This window comes from Sodiomyces alcalophilus (genome assembly GCF_042370955.1).
Source record: "Sodiomyces alcalophilus JCM 7366 unplaced genomic scaffold ACRALscaffold_4, whole genome shotgun sequence".
In the NCBI taxonomy this organism is placed as follows: Eukaryota; Fungi; Ascomycota; class Sordariomycetes; order Glomerellales; family Plectosphaerellaceae; genus Sodiomyces; species Sodiomyces alcalophilus.
Genome location: NW_027263535.1, coordinates 4,043,424 through 4,061,754, shown reverse-complemented (window position 1 = coordinate 4,061,754; position 18,331 = coordinate 4,043,424).

Here is an 18,331-nt window from a genome sequence, read left to right as displayed (position 1 = left end):
AGTTAGGAGTTTAGCTTCACCTATCCCTTTTATAGATAACCAGAGCTTCTTCTCCGGGAACCTTGTAGAATCCCCTCGAAGATATTCCTAGAACCACGATTTATCCACTAATAGCCCTCCTTATTATACTTTACTAGGTCGGCCCAGATAGTACTAGTCCTAGGGCCGACTCGACCGTCTATCTCTAAACGCCACGCCCCTATCTAATCACCTTTATGACTATTAAGATATATTATTCCCTCCTATCTAGATTATCCCTGACTTCGATAAATTATGCCCGTGATATCACGCCCCCTCCTCTAGTGCTTATATCCCTAGGAGTAACGTAGTTAACCGGGTGCCCTCGTAAGGACCCTCTCCCGTCTAATCTATATCCTCCGGATATAGCTCTAGAAGAGACGACTCGGCCCGGGACGGTGCCCGACTACGAATAGTTTAAGTCAGCCTATACCAGGCTTCCGGCTTATAAGCCATTATTCGCACTTAGGCTATAGCTATCCTATTATAGGACCTTTTATAAATAACTCACTAAGGCCAGAGCTAAATATAAATATAAAGATTAGTCTTCCCTAACCCGCTAAACCGTTATAATAAAGCCTAAAAAAGCTTCGTAGATCCTTTAACGCTCCGCCTTTAAGTTATTATTAAAGGCCTCGTGAATAATCCGTGAATAATCGTATCGCCTAGCTAAATATAAAGCCTATAGACTTAAAGGAGTACGCGCGACGCTTTATTATTATCTAAATAGTAAACTATAGGTGCGCTCCTAATATAGCAGGCATACCTAGATCGTAGAGTAGGCAGGAGTAACCATATAGGCTTTACTTAAGGTCCGGTGATTATCGTAGAATATATCCTAGCTAGTCCTCCTAGCTTATAGTTATTTTTATCTCTTCTCCTTTTTACCTATTTAAGTAATTATTATAACCGCCTTATTCCGAAGCTCTATCTATAAGTTAATCCTTATCACCGTATCTTAGTAAGGTATTATCTTAGTGGTTCGTCTCGAGTTCTCTAAAGGTCTTCTTATCGTGTTACGCGAGGTCCCCGGCCATCCCTTAGTTTCAGTGGTTCCGATATCTAGGAACAGCTTATTATAAGCATCTATTACTTAACTAATAATAATTCTCGATAATAATATACTTTAATTGCTTATAGAATAATAATATAAGTGATCGCGTGCCTATGCCTAGACCCGTACTAATCCCCGTGTCTTATAGCATTATAGTCTCTTAGAAAAAATAATTATATACGGCTAAGAAACTCGCTAGGCGAGTTAACCTAGTCAGTGTTATTAACGCCTCGCCTAACAGGACCCCTAATAAGAAGGCGGCTATAGCCTAGAAGAGTCCTAGTAAGGCCGGTGGTGGCCTGAACACTATTAAGAAGCAGTCCGTTATTATCTAAGATAGTATTATTAAGAAGACTGTTAATAAAGGTGGTAATAAGAATAATATGTTAGCCGTACCTGGTACGGAGTCGTCCGCGACTCCTACTAAAGCGAGGGGCCTCGCCGCGCCCACTAAAGCGCGCTATAATAATAATGGGTTAACTATACCCGGTATAGTCGTTAAAACGCCTATTAAAGTAAAGGGGTTAGCTATACCCGGTACGGAGTCGTTTACGACTCCCGCTAAAGCGACGGGCTCTGCCCTTCCTAATAAAAAATACCCTTAATAGGGTTAGCCGTAAGGCTAAAAAAGTGCTAGAGAGGCTATTCCTAGCGTTCGACTCGGATAATAGTTCGGCTAGTAGTCCGTCCACCGCTAACTAGACAACTCTAGTCGGACGTCTAGTTAACTATAATAGTGATAATAGTGCGGATAATAAAGGTGGTATCGTTAACTACGATAAGGATATAACTATATCGGATAGCGCCGACGGTGTTATCTATATTAGTAGTAATAAAGATTTTCGATAAATTAGGCTACGAGTAGTAGGCTGTACGCGCGGAAGAGAGAAAAATCAAGTAAATAGCTGTTGAATTCGTAGATCCGTAGGATTACTGCTTGTTCTACTTATATGTGAAGAACTGACTTCTGGGATTTCTTCCTGGATCCGGGGCTGGCAAAAGACCCTGAAAGATTGGGTGGCGACTGTTACGTTAATAGCCTACGCGACGGTTATTACGCCACGTTATTTGCTTAAGTAATAACCAAGACATCGTATTTACGATACCTAGTATATTTATAAGATTATTACTTATTATAAGTATAATATCAACACCCCCCCCGTAAGCTGACTCTTATATAATAAGTGCAGCTTAGTTAGATTATAGTTATAATTATATTATAGCGTAGTAATCCTAGTCTATCTAAGACTAGAATACATAGAGGAAAAATTTGACAAAACCTCTTCTTTTTAATTCAAGGGAAAATTTAAAAACCCTTGTTATTGTTATAGTATATTATTTAAAGGAAAGTTCAGAAAAACCTTTGATATCTAGGAAAACCCGAAGGTAAAAAACCTAGTTATTCCCACTATAAAGAACTAAGAATACTAAGTATTAAAACCTAGTATTTTAATTCTTTAATATTATTATAAGGCGGTAAATCATACTCAGGTAACGTATTATCCTTATGACCTAGGTTCATATAGCCGCAAAGAGTATTATGAGTCTCTTTTGCTAAACCCTTAGTTATTATATCAGCTATATTAAATTTTGTGTTTATATATACGATTTTTATTTTATTATGTTATAGCTGTTGCCTGTAGTAGTGATACTGCCTGTCGATGTGCTTTACCCGTTTATGAAATTCAGGGTTTTCGGCGAGCTTCTTTGCACTCTTACTATCTATTAAGATAGTAGGAATTTCGAGAGTTTTATTATTATTATTATTATTATTATTATTATTATTATTATTATTATTATTATTATTATTATTATTATTATTATTATTATTATTATTATTATTATTATTATTATTATTATTATTATTATTATTATTATTATTATTATTATTATTATTATTATTATTATTATTATTATTATTATTATTATTATTATTATTATTATCATCATTATTGCCTCTTGTATTAGAATCTAGACCTAGATTCTGTAGTATTTCTTTATATAGATTATAAAGATAGATTCCTTCTTTAGAAGCTTCTGTGAAAGCTATATATTCGGCCTATGTTATTAATAAAGTAACGACTTTTTGTTTAGTTAAGGTCTAACTAACGGGGTTATTTACTCCCACGCAGTAAATATATCCTGAAGTCGAGGTTCTATCCTCGATTATATCTAAAAAGCTGGTATCAGAATAACCGTAAATACTAAGGTCTTCTTTATTATAGTTATATAAAAGACCGATATTAGGATATATATTTACATAAGCCTAGATTCGATTTAACGCAGTAAAGTGGTCTTGCGAGGGATTACTTATATAGCGAGAACACTGGTTAACTACGTAAGTCATATCTGGTCTTGAATGCAAGGCTAAATATAATAAAGCCCCGATTTCCTGTTAGTATTTATTTATATTATTAGTTAATGCTTGTTCAGGACTTGGTACTAGGACCTTCTTGTGTATATAAGGGGTGTTAACCCTTTTTAGACGTTATTTATTATACCTTTTAAGTATCTTATTAGTATAAGGTAACTGACTTATAGAAAGAGTCTTATTTTCTTTATTTATATTTATTATACGGCCTAGAAAGGTATTTATTTCACCTAAGTCTTTAAGTATAATATCTTTAAACATCTCCTTAAAGAAATAGTCTAAAGTATCCTTAGGAGGGCTTAGAGCCACTATATCGTTAACATGGTATAAAAGAATAGCTTGTTCTTCTATTCTTTTAATTTTATTATATTTATAAAAGGTAAAAAGTCTATTATTATATTCAGAGACCCGGTAACCTAGTTTAGTTAATATCTTAACCAGGTAATTATACTAGAGTCTAAGACTTTGTTTTAACCCGTATAAAGCTTTATTAAGCTTACAGAGTGTTATATAATTTTTATTTTTATTTTTGTTTTTATTATTTTCTGAGCTGTCTTCTCTCTCGAAGCCTATGGGTTATATAGCGTATATCAGGGTATCTATATCAGTATAAACGAACGCGTTTTTGACGCCGAACTGCCTGAATTTCCAGTCGCGTGATACGCCTAGTATTAAAGCTAGTTTATAGCTTTTCAGCCGGTAGGTAGTTAAAAAGGTTTCTAGATAATTAAGACCTAGAACCTGATTAAACCCCTAAATAACCCACCGAGCCTTATATTAAATAGCTTCGCTAGAGCTAATATATTTGATTCTGAAGACCTAACGACCTCCTAGTACGTGGTAGTCTTCTTTTATTTTATTATAATTATTAGGCGTATTTCTTATATTTATTAAGTCCTAGGTCTTTCTCTTTTCGAGTTCTAATATTTCTGCTACCATCGCGTCTATCCATTTATCTTTATCTGGGCAGTTTATAGCCTGTTTATAGGTAGCTGGCTCGTTAATCGAATTTATAGTTAAAAGAAATAGGGAATTTTCTTGAAACTGTAGGTTTCTAAGTATTGTATCTTTTATATGATATAGTAAGTGCGCACTATTATTATAGGATATTAAATCCTTATAGTCCGGTTTTGATGGTACTAAAGGTATTTAGACTTTTAGCCTGGTACTCTGGCTATTGTTATTATTAGCCGGGCTATGGTTAATATTATTATTATTATTATTATTATTATTATTATTCTCTTCTTTAGGTTAAATAGACTTAATAGAACGTTTCGAAACGCGCGAAGGAATATTTTATGAAAATTGACCGGTATTTTTACTAAAAGTGATTCCTTTATTATACTTAACGGGTTGATAAGGCCCGCGGTTGGAAACCTGACTATTATATGCCTGAGTATTAATATAAGGAGGGAGGTTATTATTATACTTGTTTTTAGGCGTATAGTTATTGTTATAATTATCTAAAGAAGAGTGAAGAAACTGATTCTATAAGATATAAACGTCTCGAAACCAACCAGTCTTTCTAGTTACTGGGTTATAAACCTTATAGTTATAGTTATTGAAACCTATTAAAGCACCTCGAAGTGCTCTTGTATCTAGTTTCTTTATATTCGGGTCGTTGTTTTTATAATAAATAATAGAACCCTAAACCCGTATATTATTAATATTAGGTTTCTGACCTTGTGAAAGCTTAAAGGGACTCTTATATTTAAGAGCTGAATTGGGTGATCTGTTATATATATAAATAGCTGAAAGCATAGCTTTACCCTAAAGGTATCGAGGTAGCCCTGAGTGGAAAAGAAGAGCTCGAACCTTTTTTATTATAGTTCTTATAACTCGTTTAATAGAGCCTTGAGCTTTATGAGTGTACGGTGGCTTTATATTATGCTTTATACCTGCAAAGAGGCGTTGAAAAGAGGCGTTATTGAATTCTTTTCTACCGTCTGTATCTACTTCTTTAATAAAGAAGTGATATTTATTATTATTATTATTGTTATTTTCTACCTGGACTTTCTACACTTTTATAGCTGTAACTACCGTCGTTTTAGACTTGTCTGAGAGCAGTTGTGCCCACAGGAACCGGGTGGAACGGTCTAGTATAAATAAAATCCAACGCTTTTTATTATAAGAAAGAGGTTCGATCGGTCTATAAAGATCTATATAAACCTTTTCTAAATAGGAAAAGTCTTTGTATTTATTAAGTAAATCTTTATTCGTAAGTGTAATAGACTTACTCTTCTTATAGGCATTATAGCTCTGTATTTTAGTTAACTCTTTGTTGGTTATATTATAATCTTTTTTAAGAGTATTAGTATAAAGACTTTTCAAGGTAATAGGGTTAATATAACCTATCCTGTTATGCTATAGCGTTGTGTTTTTAGTTTTAGAGGTAGTCCTTTGATGGTTATTACGGTCTCTTTGTTTATAAAGCTCTTCTTAAGGTTGAAGAGGTTGAGGTTTCTTTGTTATATTATTTCTTTGTTAAGGTTTAACTAACCCATTTCTTATATTTCTTTGTTTATTTAGTTTCTTTGAAGCCTGTTCTTTGAACCTCTGAAACCTCTTTACTCTAGTTGAGTCTCCTGACTATTTCTTTGGTATAGAACCCTTTTATAGTTGTTTCTTTGTATTTATTGTATTTATTTTTAGAGACTTAGCCCCCCTGTACGATAATGCCCGTGCTATAGCCTAGTATAGCCCGTTATAAAGCAGAGCCGTTGTATAAAGAAAGAGGGGCTGTTTATTATTAAATAATAAGAGCTTCTTGTTTCTAGTGAGACCGCGACCTTTACTATTAAGACGAGAGAGACTGATAATATTCGTACCTATTTCCGGTATATAAAGGCACTCTTTTAAAAGCAGAAGCTTTCTAGTATCCCTGAATTTTATAATGCAGTCTCCTTTACCTTATATCTTTATTTCCTTTGCCTGACCCTAACGAATAGTTCTCTTTTTGGAATTAGAAGTAGAAAAGAGTCTTTTATGTATAATAATATACGCCGTAGCCCCGCTGTCTATATAGAAATTTAGATCTAATTTAATACTGTTTTCTGCTTGTATTTTATGAATCTTTTCTACTAACTAATCTATATTAAGGTTCGTATTTTTATTTTCTTTATTATTAACTTTGGAAGAGATAATAAATACCTGATCTATATCTATTAAATCCTGTATAAAAGGATTAGGACGGTCTAGAAGAGGAAACGGAGGAGGGAGGACGTCTTTAAAAATAACGCCGGCCTCTTCGTTTTTATTATCGTCTTCCTATTCTTTTTCCTTTTCTTTTTCCTATAACTAATCTTACGGTTAATCCTACGGTTGATTCTGTTAATCTATAATCATATTAACCATAGCAGACTCGTCGTTCTCCTCCTCTAAAGATATATCTAAGGCGTGCTATTCCTTTGCCTTTAGTACGAGGTTTATTAAACGTTTCTCTTTTTAAGAGAGACGCGTATTTCCACCTCCTTTCTTTTCCTTATCCTTTTAAGAGGACTAGGATTTATTTACCCTATTCTAGGTATTTTTCCTTAATCCTAAATTATCCTTTATTACCTAGTTTTTAGGTGCTTTTTTAGGATAAAGAAAGTAGTAGTTAGTCGGCGTATAGCTAGACTTCTTATAGTTCTTATAGAATAAACCCTTAGTCTTCTTCTAGGGTTTCTTTGTATTTTTCTGTGATTTTAAACCTTATATAAGGAGGGTATTCGACGGCTAATCGACCTTTCTTAAAGCATCTATTAATTCCGCTATTACTTTATCTAGTATATAACTAATAATATCGTGACGGAAAGCTTAAGTTATTCGCCTTACTATAGATTTATACCTCTTATCGAGACTATTAAGAATCCAGGTAAAGATTACCTTATTAGAAAAGGATATACGTCTTTGATTTAAGGTAAGCAGTCTCTTTTGTATTTTATATAAATACGCTTCGAGATTAGGGAATTCCGAAGGCGAGAGGTTAAAAAAAGAAGTCAGGACGATATAGTCGGCCTAGAATCCCTTTGCTTTATATAAATCCTTTAGTTTTTCCTATACTTTTAAAGCTTCGTTTATTCCTTAAACCTGGGTTAAGGGACCGTCTAAAAGAGCAGAGAGTATATCTCTAGCTGCCTTTAAAGACTCTTCCTTCTGTTTTATAGAAGGATTTGCTAGAAGGGGCTTTATAACGTCTTTAATATATTTTCCTTTACGGGCGAAGTGAGCGTGTATTCCTATAGTCTAGTTTTAATAGTCTATGCTGCCCTGGAGCTTCCGGACCGAAATTTCTTTGCTAGTCTCTCATTAAGCTATTTTTAAGTAGCAGAACGATATTTTTTATTATTTATTTAGGTTAAAATTAACTAAGTTATTTAACGATTTATTTTTATTATTTTTATTCGTTTTCCTTTATTCCTTTTTTCTTTATTACGTTATCGATAAAGGATAGAAATAAAGAGTACTAAGCTAAAGGTCTGATTGTGATTAGCCTAGCTTCGAAAAGTGGGTCTAAAAGTGGGTCTAAACGGTAAAGCTATTTATAGATTTCGCGGCGCGAAGAAAAGCGATGCTCGTATAAAGCGAATAACAGGATTTCTATAGGCGGACTTTTTACTAAAAGCTTATATACCACGTTACGATATCCTGTTATTATAGGCAGCGCGGTAAGTTAAGTAGCTTAATTAATATAGCTATTATTCGTGGAGCTATAATAACTATAAAAGCAGCTATATTTAATCCACGTATTCGTTATCCTTTTTCCTTTTTTTAAAACGTCCCTTTATAAGCAAAGGAATAGTATATCCGATTATAATAAAGAGTCTTATTCCGATCATATAGTTCTTCCGGAACAGGAATAAAGAGCTGGCCTCTTAGTATAACTCTTAGCGACCGTATTAGGAAGAATAAAGAGCTTTGACCCGTGGTATCGGAATAAACGGTTCGAATCCATTAGCTGTTTTTGGGAGATAAAGGGATTTTGTACGGTCGGAGATAAGGATCTGCAACCGGGGGAGGATAAAGTGATGGCCTAAAAAGGCAGGTGGCCTAAAAAGACAGGTGGTCTTTTTGGTATTTCGAGTAGAATAATAGGGTAGAAAAGAGTAGATTTCCTTCTTTACTAACCCGGGCTTATAATCTTTTAATAAATTAGGCTACGAGTAGTAGGCTGTACGCGTGGAAGAGAGGAAAATTAAGCAAATAGCTGTTAAATTCGTAGATCCGTAGGATTACTGCTTGTTTCACTTATATATAAAGAACTGACTTCTGGGATTTCTTCCTGGATCCGGGGCTGGCAAAAGACCCTGAAAGATTGGGTGGCGACTGTTACGTTAATAGCCTATGCGACGGTTATCACGCCACGTTATTTGCTTAAGTAATAACTAAGATATCGTATTTACGATACCTAGTATATTTATAAGATTATTACTTATTATAAGTATAATATTAATAAAGATAATAATAATAACTTTATTCTTAGTAAAGGTAAGAGCTCCTAGGGTAATGATATCTTCGGTAATAAAAACGTTACTAATATCGGTCCGGGGCTAATAGGGGTAATAGCGATGCTATACCTCCTAGCGGCGACGATCCCGCTAACCTATACCCGGTAATAAAGGTTATCGAGGGGGGCAACCTCCGTAATAATCCCTGCTAACGGTGCTATGATAGATTCCTTAATATTATTCTAGATAGCAAGGGTCCTACTATTTTTCGTTTATACCGGGACTTAAGCGAGTCTATAGCCTCTGCTAAGTGCTTTTAGTACTAGGCTATTCGTAATAGCGCTAATTATAAGACTATAAGTTACACCCGCTCTTTACCGTGAACCGCCCTGGATTACTAATAAAACCGTTGTTAAACTTGACTGCCACTAAGGCAGCTCGCACCTTCTAAAAGTTTTTACTTAACACTATCGAGCTTAGCGGATTAAGAGATAATAAGCTATAGCACGCGAGGTACCTACAGGGACGCCTACGCTAGGCTCTAGTCGGCAACCAACGTTATAATACCGACGGCTTTAATAAGGAGGAATATAACCGCCGCCTCCGGGCTAAACTAGCGGATTATCGTATATAGTATAAGCGATCCGTTATAGAGGAGATAAGGAAGGCTAACTAATTCCTGGAGGGCTTCTATAATTTTCTAAAAACTAAAGATATTAATAATAATAGGCTTCGTCGTTATTATCGGGCCGGTAATAGCTAACAGGAAGAGTAAGGTAGGATAAGAGTTTAGGCGGGGCACTATTGATATACTATTTAACCTACGGGTATAATTTTTATTTTAGGCGTTTAGAATATTCAAAGAATTTTAATAATAATAAGGTCCTCTAGGGCTATAAGATAATAAATTAATAATACTAACGAAGGACCCTATAGGGTTATAATAGTTTCTATACCTTTCGCGCCCTCTCCTCTTACCGATTATAATCTTCTTAAATAGGTCCCTCCGGGATATAACGCCTTAGTTCCTAGGTATTATCCTTATACCTATAATCCGCCTACTTAACTAAATACTACCTCCTTTTCCTATTAAACCGTTAAGCTAAGATCTCCTCCACCTTATGCTTCTCCGACTCCTACGGCTCTATATCCGCCTTTATAGGTTCGGGAGCCTAATTATCGCGAGACCGCCAGGGTTCTAATAAAGAGATCGGGAAAACATTATGAATCTTTATCGACTACGGGAGGTCTAGCTTATAAGCGAGACTATAATAATTAATAACTAAGGTGATACGGTACGGCCCGAGGTACTTATCCGAGAGTTTCTTACTAGGCCGCTTTTACTTAATGTTTTTCGAGGAGACTAAGATATAGTCTCCTACCTTAAACCGCTATTAAGTCTGCCCGGTATTATAGAACCTCTTATAAGACTCTTAAGCCTTCCGAATAAAAGTTTCTATTACTTAACGATTAGCGATTAGGTGCTTTACCCGTTATTTAGCGGATACCGCCCTAACGTTTAACGACTTAGGTAACCAGATATTATTAGGGCTATAAGGGTTATAGCCTATTAACGCTATAGAGGGCGTTTACTTAATTACTAAGTGCTACGCGGTGTTATAGGTAAACTACGTAAGGGATAGCTTATCTACTAAGTCGGTCTGCTCCCGCGAGTAATAACTACGAAGGTAATACTTTATACTCTAATTCTAGCACTTAGTCTAGCTATCGGTTTAAGTATAGAATATAATAGATATCCTACGGTAAATACCTAAAAGACTATATAGAGTCCTTTAAAACTTACTTATAAATAAAGAACCCCGATCTAAAATAATACTATCCGGTAACCCGTAAACACTAAAGACTCTTAACTATAGGATATCGGCTAAACGTTTAGCGGTTAGTATATTACTATAAGGTATATAAAGGGAATACTTTATATAACAGTAAACCACTATAAGGATTATATCCTTTTTTTTCCCGCCCTAATTAATAGGAGGGAGACCCGTTATAAAATTAATTAAGATCTCCTAAAATAGATAAGACGGAATTAGAAGACTCGCTAATAGGCTATAAGGCTTATACTGCCTCCCCTTAGTCCACTAATAAACCCTATAAGTAGGCATAAACTTCCTTATATCCGGGGATATATACTCCTAATATAACGAGTCCGAAATCCTCTTAATTATTCTGCCGGAACTATAATATCTAGTAGTAGGTTTATTATAAAAGGCTTATAGGATCTTCTTCCTTAACCCTATATATTCGGGATAAAAAGGCGACCTCTAAAAAGGATTAGGCCCTTTTTATCCTTTAACCACGGGTCGGATAACCGGTCCTTCCTAGATAAAGAAATATAAAAAGAATCTTCTTTCTAGGTATCGGCCACCTTTTCTTTTAAACTTAGTAATAAGTCCTTAGAAACCCTAGGTGCTCCGCCCGCTTTCTTTATAACCCTTAAGACGATTTTACGGGTAAACCTTTTAATTAGCTTTTAACGCTCCGTGTCCAGGTCCGCCTACTTAAAAGTATACTACGGCTTCCGAGATAAACTATTAGCCGGATTCTAAGCTCCCGGCTAGTGCTTAATCTTAAAGTCGAACACTAATAGCTCCTCTACTTATAGCGTATACTATAGCTTAATCTTTAGCTTATCTATTAGGTACTAATAAGTAAGGTAGTCCGTTAAAACTTTACCTAGGGTTTAGTTCTACGCTAGGTAGTGCCTTTAATACCGGAATACCTTAACGATAGCTATTAACTCCGTATCCGGAGTCGAATAGTTTAACTCCGTACCTCTAAGCTTCCTCGAAAAGAATATAATAGGATATTATACCCGATCTATATACTAACTAATCACCGCCCCTAAAGCAAACCCCGATATATCCGGCTCAAGACGAATAGGTAACTTAAGATTTAAATACCGTAGAACCGGAGCCTCCTAAAACCTTTAGCGTAACTCGTTAAAAGCCTCCTTCTCCCTCGCGGATAATATAAACACCCGCTTTACTCTACTCTTCTTCGTTAAGTCTAAGAGCGGCGCCGTAATCTTTAAATACTTCTTAATAAAACGCCGATAAAACCTAGTAAACCCTAAAAAGATTTAGATAGTCTTTACCGAGTTTAGCTTTTACTAATCGCGGATAGCTTCGACCCTAGACTAATCTATACGAACCCTATCTACTTTAATAATAAACCCTATAAACTCTACCTTCCAAGCCTTAAATATATACTTCTCTAGATTCGCGTATAATAACCACTCCCTTAACCTCCCTAAAACCTCCTTAACGTGTACTTAATAAACCTCGAGGTCCTTACTATAAATTAAGATATCGTCTAGGTATACTATATAAATCGTATCTACTAACCCACTTAAGGCTTAGTTAATATACCGTTAAAAGCTAGCTAGGGTATTAGTAAGCCTAAAAGGTATAACTAAGTACTCGAAATAACTATAATAAGTCCTAAAAGCTATCTTTTACTTATCGCCGAGTCGTATATAAAGTCGATAATAGGCGTTCTTAAGGTCTAGCTAGTAAAGACCTTAAATAATAAAAGCCGGTCTATAATCTCGTGTATTAATAGGAGCGGTATACGGTCTTCACGAGTAACTTTATTTAACCCCCGATAATCTATATATAGTCTTAACTTCCTGCCCTTCTTCGGTATAAAAAGAATAGGAGCACTTATAGGGCTAGTAGAGTAACGAATCTAACCTTTAGCGAGGGCGCCTTAAAGGTACTCCCGTAACACCGCTAACTCCTCCTCCGCTAACGGATAAATTAGCCTAAACAGGGGCGTCTTCCCTTCCTCTAACTCGATTCCGTGGTTCTATTAATAATAACTAGGCAGCTTACTAGCCTCCTCTACGTTAAATATATCTAAGAACTTATAATACTACTCCGGCACGGCTACTAATAACCCTTCTTAACCTATAGGTAAGGGGTCCTCCGGGGGTTCGGGTAGTAGTTTAGGTAAGGGAGTAGCCGTGGTTATATCCTCTAAGATATAAGCTTAGACACGACTAACCCGCGCCACCTAAGTCCTAATAAGCCTAACGGTTACCTTCGCCCTATTTATAGCCCTCTTTAACTCCTTCTATAAACCCATAAACTTTAACTCCTCCTTCTAAATCCAAAGCGTCTAACTCTTCTTTACCTAGTTAACTATTAGGTTATACTTTAGTTAATTAGGGGATCCTAAGGATAATCTCTAACCTATCTTCTCTAAAATCCATAATATATAACTCTATATACTATATCCGTATACGATTCTAACTATCTATAATCCAAACTATAGATAAAATCGATCCGAGTATCCAGGTTATATATTTCTTATTTAATTACCTAGCTTCCCTAGGAGGTCCGGTGATTACTTTACCCGGGGGCATTACGCGTTTATTAATAATATCGAAGTTAGTAGCGCTATCTAGAATTATAACTTAATAGTCTTATTTATAATTTAGTCGTATATTAAGCTTTACCCTTACTAGACTAAGGGGAGGGTCCGACTCTAATAGCGCGTTATCCTAGGCCTAACCCTATAAGGCTTAGGGTAGAGCCTATACCTAACTTAAAGTGGGTCGACTAAGAGCCACGGCCTCCTAATTAGGGTTAGTAGTTAAGATAGAACTTTAGCCGGCCCGCCTATTCCATAGATAAGGGTAAAAAGGTCGAATATAGCCCTCCTCTCCGTATTTATAATATTTCTAAGGGCCTAAGAATTCTAAGGTTCCGCTAGGGTTATCCCGTTATTAGGTAGGGGTAATAGTAATAGCCGCGGTTATAGTAATAGGGGGCGCAGGCGAGTCTTCGTAAAAACCACTAACTTAGGATGATAAGGGTTTATTATTAGTTCCGCGCTTCCTTTTATAACCCTAATAACGGGGTATATAATAGCTACGGTCCTAATCGGACGATTTACCTTTCTATAATAATATAACCTTAGCTTAATAAGCCGCGATGTTTAGCTCCTAGAAGGTCTTAAGTAAAATTCTAGTAATAATTTAATCGCGTAGAGGTTTATTTAGTTTAGATATAATAAACTATACACATTACTTATTAGGAAAGGGGATAAACACCTTATTAAATAAGGAATCTAATTTATTAATAAATTAATTATAAGTCTAACCGGGTTACTAGAAGGTCCGTTCTAAAAAGATCTATTCCGTAACTAATAACTCACGGGTTTTATTATCGACCAATTACTTAGTTAGGAAGGCCTTTAGCTTAGCTTATATCGCCTTTATCGAAGAACTATAGGTCCTCTTTTAATAAGCTCGCTAATAGGACTATATATTCCTCTTAAGGTAACTAATAGTAAAGTAGACTTTCTTCGCCTTTATTATAAAGCTAGCTAGATTAAGGTGAAAGCGTTCCTTAATCTCTTATATAAAGGTTCTAAACTAGTTATACGACTTACCATCCTATTTTATAGTAGGAAGGTTTACCTTAAATAAATCACCGCGACTACCTCGGGGATAATAGTGGTTCGCCGAGTAAGGGGATAGGGTAGCGTCCGAGCCTTTATCGCGACGGATAGCTTCTAAACGCTTTAACTTACGCTCTCGCTGCTTATATTCCTTATAATAGCTTTGAAGGAAGTCTAGCTCCTTAGGACGCAGTTAATCCGTGGGATAATTCTCTAGCTCCTCGATATTATAACGTATATTCGGCTAAAGATCGGGTTATAGCTTTATAGTATTAGACAATTAAACCACGGGTATCTCGCGCTAAGAGACTATAAAAGGCTTACGCTAAGATGCTAGAGACGGTTCTGGCTATAGCTCTAGAGGGTCCTACGGGATAATAGTCTCCTATTTACTAGGCAGAGGCGCGGTGGTATCGCTTCTAGGACTAGGAGATAGCGTATACTTACGAACCGATTCGTGATCTCCGTCCTTAGGAGGAATAGTGCTAAAGGGCGTATAAGGAGGTATAGTTATTCGTTAGCTAATTAGTAGAGGTGAATTATACTTATAACTCTTAATGGTTATTATACCTATTAGAATAGTTAAGCGAATAATATATTAAGGGTTTTTATATAAAGAGTAAAAAGATATTATAAGATAATTAAAAAAAAATATAAACTAATAGGTTAAATTAAGAGTTAAATTATTCGCTAAACCTCTAAGTTAGGAGTTTAGCTTTACCTATCCCTTTTATAGATAACCAGAGCTTCTCCCCCGAGAACCTTATAGAATCCCCTCGAAGATATTCCTAAAACCACGATCTATCCGCCGGTAGTCCTCCCTATAACACTTTACTAGGTCGGCCCGGATAGTACTAGTCCCGGGGCCGACTCGACTATCTATCTCTAAACGCCACGCCCCTATCTAATCCCCTTCGTGACTATTAAGACATATTATTTCCTCCTATCTAGATTATCCCTGACTTTGATAAATTATGCCTATAATAAGGATACTCCCCCTGAAGAGCTTACCGGTAAATAACTAGAAGCTATCCTATTACGTATCTCCGACTAAAAAACTCGAGAAAGACGTAAAAGAAGACTCCGTTATCTATAAAGGGGAGAAGACCCCGATAATAACTATCCATATCCTAACCTCTAGAAGCGCTAATGCTATTAAGACTCCTTTTCGCTACTAAGTCACGGGCGTTCGTCCTCGCCGCGGGGCAAGCGTAATAATTAGGCTAGAGTGAACTACCCCTGGCTAAAGTAAGATAATAAGTCCTACGATTAGTTCGAGACCCTTATAATAATAATAATAATATTATTTAACGTCTAGGGGATCTCTAAAAAGAGCAAAGGACGCCCAAAGTGGTCGTCCGCCTTTGCATACAATTGAAGTACAGTGTTTATACAGTGCTACGCACATACAATATAAAAGAAAGAGTATAGACACCGGAATAAACTATATGCGTTGGTGGATATTTAGGGGGTTCGTGGTTTTATGGTTTACGGAGCCGCGGGGCGTTAAACGCCTACTAGCTGTAATTTCGTAGTAGGCTATATAGTATCCCTGCCTATAACAGGAGGTGCTATATAAGTCTTCCGCCTATATAGCGGCCGTTTAGGCACGTGTCTTAAGCGGCCATCGATCCTTTTAGGGAGGTAGGTAAGATTAAGACGTCCCGGGTAGTTAATCGAGGCGAGCGCCCGGCGGCATTATAACCTATTGATAGCTCGAGTAGGTATATTATACTATAGGGCTAAAACGGGGGTAAACTCTTAAGAAGAAGTTTATCGTGACTAGGTATTAAATAAAGCTAGGCTATTCTAGGCCTAGCTATTAAGAGACGTGTTAGCGGCGTCCGACCTATAGGGCGGCCCGGCCTCGGGCTTTATAGTAGAAGAGAGGGTAGGCGGGGGTCTTATCTTTACTATAAGAGTATATTAGGAGGGTATCCTTATAGTTAAAGCGGGTATAATATATAGTAAAATCGCTATATATTATATAGGCTGCTAGTAGCTAGTAGAGCTGCTAACGGTCTAGGGTTAGGAGCTCCCCGGTGGGTTTAGTAGACGTATCTAGGGGCAGGTCGTTATAGCTTCGGGGCTTATTCTCTTACTACTAGGTCTAGAAGGCTTCCTTACGGGCTAACCTTACTTATTGTTTAGCGTGGCTCTATATAGGCTTAGGTTTAAAGTAGGGGCGTATATAGGCGCCTTCCTTTATAAGCCGGTCCGTAAATTCGTTACCCGGGATCCCTATATAGCCGGGTAACTATTATACTAAGATAATAGGATTACAAGCTTTTTATCGGAAGTCTAGGAAGGCTTTTTATAATAAGACCAGGGTAAGCGGTCCGTCGATACCCTAGATAACTAAGGTGTTATTAAGGTATACCGTAATAAAGGTGGTCCGTGTATCTATAATAAGGAGGGTAGCCCTTAGGCCGGCCCTAGCGCCCTTAATCTTAGCGTTAAAGACTTTAGCGTTTAGAAGGGGGCGCTTACCTATATATATAAGGTTAGTACCCTTATACACTATATATCCGTATCCCGTCCCTGCTTTAATAGCAGAGTCGGTTTAAGACCTATCGGTATATACTATAATATCCGTCTATATATAGGCGGCGCTCTAGGCCTTAAAAGTCGATATAGCGGCTTCCTTATCCTTTAGTGCCTATAGGGATTCGGGGACTCCGTTATAAACCGGCGGCGTAAGTACGGGGGCGGGGAAGTCGGGCGCTGCTTATAGAGCGTCTATAAGGGTAGTTAGGCGTGGTTCGTTACCTTTATTCCGGAGGGTCCTATAGGTAGCGATCCTTATATAGAGTGGGTAGGTACCGTTTAGGGTTTATAGCCGTATAGTATAGCGGGTATAGGCGGTATTAAGGAGTAGTCCTACCGGGGGTATACTGGCTTCCCTAAGTGTAGTAGGGATTAGGGTAGTCTTTTAGACCAGGGGGTAGCCCTAGAGGCCGAGGTTTGTCGCGATCTAGAGTTTATCGATCTAATCTATAAGCCTAGTGCTTACCCTAGGGTAGCCCCTATTCCTATGCTTTATACTAGGTCGGGTATAGCCGGGGTACTAGACTTTAGAGGCGAAGAGGGCTTTAGGGAGGATAATAGTATAGATAGCCTTATGTATTATAGCGGGTAGTGCCCCGCTAAGGACTCGGTTAAGGCCTTAGATATAGCCGGCGCTAAAGCGGGCCTTTACCGCTTTAGTCTCGATATAAGATTTAAATAAAAGCGTCTTATCTGGCTAGACTCCGAGCTAGCGTAGGGACTAGCTTAGGGTAACCTAGTAGCCGTTATAGGTAATAAAGGGGAAACTAGGCTCTTATTTCCGGGAGAAGTAGATAACCTTGGTTTTATTAGGGTCGAAGGTAACTATATTCTAGCGGCCCTATTTAATAGTATTATTAAGGAGTGCCTATACTATAATAAACGTCTCCTCTAGGCTCTTTCCGATATATAGGATCCTATAATTATCGGCGTAGCTAAAGCGGGTATAGGTTAGGCCTATTTAGTAAATAGGCTTAGTATAAAGGAGGAAGAGGATAGGGGAGGCGGGGGATCCTTATAGGAGGCTATACTATAAGGGGGATATTTAAGTGGTATATCCCTTATATCGTACACGGGCCTATCTACCTTCTATAAAGCTTAAGACCTAGGTAATTAGGTTATAAGGCTAGCCTTACTCTTTAAGCCTATAGCAGAGCTAGTAACGGAGTATGGCGTTAAAGGCCCCTTCGATATCTAGGGTAATAAGTATAGCGACTTATTTCCTAGTAAAGGCGGCCTTGATGTTATATATTAGGGACCTAATAATATCGGTGGCGGAACGTTTTAGGAGGGCGCCGGCTATCTATATATTTAGCACCTTATTTAAGATACTTACCTAGGCAAGGCGGCGGCCGATTAGGCGTTTAAGTCCCTTCCTGAGGCAGGAAAGAAGGGCGATAGGTCTTTAGCCCTTATAGGTGCTAGCGTCTCTATTTAGTTTAGGGATTATTACTACCTTAGCTTCCTAAAAGGGTCGGGGGT